Source organism: Haliotis asinina, chromosome 4 (assembly GCF_037392515.1).
Source record: "Haliotis asinina isolate JCU_RB_2024 chromosome 4, JCU_Hal_asi_v2, whole genome shotgun sequence".
Lineage (NCBI taxonomy): Eukaryota > Metazoa > Mollusca > Gastropoda > Lepetellida > Haliotidae > Haliotis > Haliotis asinina.
Genome location: NC_090283.1, coordinates 6423732 through 6428471, shown reverse-complemented (window position 1 = coordinate 6428471; position 4740 = coordinate 6423732). Strand labels below are relative to the sequence as shown.

Sequence of the window (4740 nt, the reverse complement as noted above, 5' to 3'; positions counted from 1 at the left end):
ATGACAGTCCTCCACTGCTGACAGCGCCAGTTCCGATGTTGTTGGGCCCGGACAGGACCCTGAGCAGGACGTCGACAGGCCAGGTTGAAAGTTCTCAGCCGACGACGAACTGCTGCTGCAGAAATGGGTCTGTTGTGGGTTCCAACAGTCGCTTGAGCCGATTCTGTCGCTGTGCGGAAGCGGGCCTGCAAGTGCTCCCGATGAAGATGACGATCTTGACATGCTGTTGTTACCCTGGGACGGCCACTGCGCTGGCGATCGTTAGTGCTGGTGGTTGCATTGTACCGCTCCCGCAGTCTCTCGACTGTCCGAACACTACAGTTGAAGTCGTTGGCAATGACCCGTGGACGTTGACCAGCGTGAAGACGTCCGATGGCTTGTTCCCTCTGATTTCGAGTCAAAAGTGGCATGGTGACAGTGATCAGGAATCGAATGAGCGGATGATGGTTTGGGGTCCTTTTTATACCCACTAGACCAGGGATTTGCACGTGCATCATGCTTTTCAGAAAGTTGCGTTCGAGAGCATTACCATGTTCACGGAAAAGGAATGAGTTTGAATCCTACTCAGAAATCTCATTTCTTTAAAATGATGTGTTATGAATGGCTAATGCCATATTTGTAATGTTACAATAGCATAAACTGTGAGTCAACCTATCAAATTCCGCATCAGGTGTGAGTCAGATGACTTTGAAAAGTGCGACGTTTCTTTTGTAGTTCAGTATACTTGCGACATCTGCAATATACTCACCTGAGCTGAATGTGCTCTCTAAAGAAATATCGCTGACAGACATTCTGAACGGCTTTGTAGATGTAAAGTCTCAAATTCACGATAGCAAAAATGTCCGCATGTTGGTGTGCAATGATCAACTGCATTTTCCCATCGGGTGTTCATATATTGATTTAGATCTCAAAAGGTCATCAAATTACTTTGAGTTACTCTTCCTCTCTGTAACGTCTCCAACCAAGAAACACAATGGACAGTGCACGTGTACACAACGGTTTGTGAAACATGTAAATAAAGGTATGTCACTTTAATATGAATTTTACCAATTGCCCATGTTGTTGAAATAGACTATTGTTCATCAAGACTAAGCGTTATCAAAACACTAACTCAAATCAGCCAAATAATCCCACTAGTGGTATCCTCTTTGGACTGAAGTTGCTTATTTTATGAGTAAGAGGATTACAAGGCATGCTCAACTGGGTTTGGTCGTTTAACTAATCCCACACAGCCATCACCAGCAGAAGGAATGATTTACACATTTCATTTTTTTGTGCTTAATTACTGTGTTTGTTTTTTTATTGATAAAAAATGAAATGGGATTGTGATCAGCTTTACAGTTTATATCGACACCGGTACCATACAACACACGATACAAAATTTAAATGCAGCATGTTTTGTCACATATGTATATAAATTTGAATTACAAACATAGGTAATGCTTGAAGACAATCTTATATGGAAATAGTGAATTAGCTGATCTTAATAATCTGTCCATCTTAAGATCTGCCTACCTCTTCGTCACTGTTCCCTTTAGATTTGATACTAAATATGATTGAAGAATTAACCTCGTGGTTTGTCATATTGTAATTTTGTATTAGAACTTTGGTTTATTTACCCTGGTAAAGTGTATTCTACACATACAAACTAATTGTATCAATATAGAGCATTTATGAGAATGTTATTGGTAAGATCATTATTTTTGGTTTCTTGATGGTAAAATTGTGGATGCTCACCGAAGTAACCATAGACTTAAGACAAAAAAACATCTTCAAGCAGAAAGGAAGACCATGCCAGAGTATGGAAAAGTTTTTCCCATCTTGTTGAGTCAGTTGTGTATGAAGTGAACTATCACTGTTGACACTGATGATGTATGATTGTGTAGCACTTTAAGATTTTCTTATATGTACGAAAGTTACCAAATGCAAAGCAGAGTGTACAATTATGTCAGTTATGTTTTATGTATGAATGATAAATTATAAATTTATGTACGCCCAACATAAACAAACAAATGATAGACCGGCACGCACCATTTAAATATTCTGTAACATACTTCTTGTAAATGATTATATAAATCTTGTTACACAATGATTTTTTTAATTCATTTGAGTATTTGCTCCAATGCACACGTACTGACATCACAACCAATTATCTACTGACATGTTTATGAGATTTCTTGAATACGCCAATTGCATAACACCGTTAATGAGCACCAACATAAAAGGTCTAGTGACAGGTGTTATTTAGAGAATGCATATAGTTCCCATGGAGTAGAGTGGTAAAATCACCGGAATGAGCTTGGGATGATGAACAAAGGCAAGACATCTGTTTTAACAGGCACAAGTATTTGGTATATAGATCAATACTGCCCGTACATATTAACTTTCATGTTTTCACACACCAGACGCAGTTGCATTGATATAAAGCACAAATGGACTATACAAAATATGGCTTATTCCTTCAGTTTTCGTGAATAGATATGTCACATGCAAGATCCATTGTGCATATCAACAGTAAGAACTAACAGAACAAAAGAAATAATAAATTAGTAAGTTTGCAGAGTCATGGGGATTCTTGAGAAATGGCAAAATTGAAAGAAGTAGTGGTAAAATCCTTCCTAAATTTACAAAAACATACAAGCCTTGTAAACACTACCTTTACAATCATTGTAAATGTTTGTAAATATGACATTTAAATTTTTGTAAACCACCATTTTTTTTCTTGTGTGTGTTTAGACACTCAGAAAGAGAGGATACAGAGGATGATACAAGAAACGGAAACTGTGGTTCTACAATCGAGGATAGAAATGAAACACTGATTAGAAACTCAGAAACAGAGGATGCAGAAGATGATGCAAATGAGGAAAGGGGTGGAACTGTGTTTAGAAGCGGAAAAATAAAACGAAATGATGAAATGTGGAAGAAAAACGTGAGAAAACGTAGACGACAATCAGGAAAGAGCTACCTAAGTTGTTCGGGAAAGGAGATTTTAGAACGACGAGTAACATCAACAAAAGACTGTGAAGGAAGGTGCAGATTTCGCTGTTCTCAGAAGATTTGTTCAGATGAACGAAATGAATTTCACAAAGCATTTTGGAATCTAAATGACACAGAGAAGCAACACTTTTTTAATAAGATAGTTGAGAGACTTGACAAACAGAGATCACGTACTGAGGGGCGGAGCAGAAGGAAATACTCTTACGCATATTATTTTTTTGTGAAAGGAGAAAAGGTTTGGGTGTGTAAGGAGTAGTACCTAACGACTCTCTACGTTTCACAAAGGAGGGTCTCTTATTACTTTGAATGCAAGCATTCTGAAAATGCATCAACGCCAAAGGAAGGTGATAGGAGAGGTCGGAAGTCATCCTCTAGGATCTCTGATGCACGGAAGCAAAAGGTCCGGGACCACATTAATTCGTTCCCACAGACTGTGTCCCATTACTGCATGATTTTATGAAACCAAAGAAGGATCGATGTGACAAGTGCGAGGAATATAGAATAGCCCAGTCACATAATCGTGTCACTGAGGCTATGGAATCAGATTATTTTCAGCACTAGGACTCGAAAGATGCAACCCGACATCAAAGAAACATTGACAGAGAGAAGGGTTTGGCTGTTGTGTGCTTTGACTTACAGAATGTTATAAGTTGTCCAAGGCCGAATATCTCAAGTTTTTTTGTAGACGTAAGTTATCAGTCTTCAATCTCACAGCCCACTGCTCTGTGGATAAGAGTGCCTACTGTGCTATGTGGCACGAGAAGATAGCCGGAAGAGGTAGAAACGAAATTGCAAGTGCCTTAGTTTCAATCCTGGAGAAAGTGCTGACTGACCACAATGTCACACCATTGATATTGTGGTCAGACAGCTGTGTGGCACAAAACAGGAACCCTGGAATTTCTATGGCCCTGATGAATCTACAGCGAAATCACAATTTAATCAAGATAACACAGACGTTCTGTGAGCCAGGTCACAGTAGTATCCAAGAGGTTGACAATATTCATAGTCACCTGGAACTTGCTCTGTCAAAGAATGACGTGTTTAGCCCTCTCGGGGTCATACGATGCTTTCAGGGATCAATGACGAAGCCAGTTAAGATAATTCAGATGCAGAAGAGGATGTTCAAGCAGTATCTAGAGGAAGCCAAAGTGTATCATTTCAAGAACATCCCATATGCAAAGGTAAAGCCTCTAACATACACAAAATCTAAACCCTTCGAGGTTGCCTATCAAACATCCTTCATTCATACAGACGTAAGCACAGTGTCTCTCCATCCCATGCGTCCAACAAGAATGATATCACCTCTTCGAAATGGTACTGATGACAACTGGCCAACAATAAAACTGATGTCGAACCAAGCAAGTCTCTCTGAACAGACGAAAAGGGACATTAAAGCCATGTTGCAATTCATGAATCCAACAGATCGTAAATTCATGTTTGGACTGATTTCAGAGAATGTAGTGTGAAGATAAAGATAGTGATACATTTCATCATGTGGTATCGTGAGAATGCTAACTGTTTGAACACGTTGTGATCATGATGACATTTCCAATGTGGGTTAGTTAAATCTTTGAAGTTAAGCTTCGATTTGAAGTATGGTGTTGTGAGAATGCTATCACAAGGGGTGTGAAGTTACGAAGTTAAAACTTACGACACTCCATGGTGTGGAGTGTCTTCCCAGTTATGTTTGGGTGTGTGAGTGAGTGAGTTAATATTTAACGTCACATCGGCAATATTGCAGCC

General features: G+C 39.3%; 1 pseudogene; it reads left to right on the top strand.

Moving 5' to 3' along the window:
• The first annotated feature begins 1552 nt into the window (after positions 1–1552).
• Positions 1553–4463, top strand: LOC137282234 (uncharacterized; annotated as a pseudogene).
• The last annotated feature ends 277 nt before the right edge of the window (positions 4464–4740 follow it).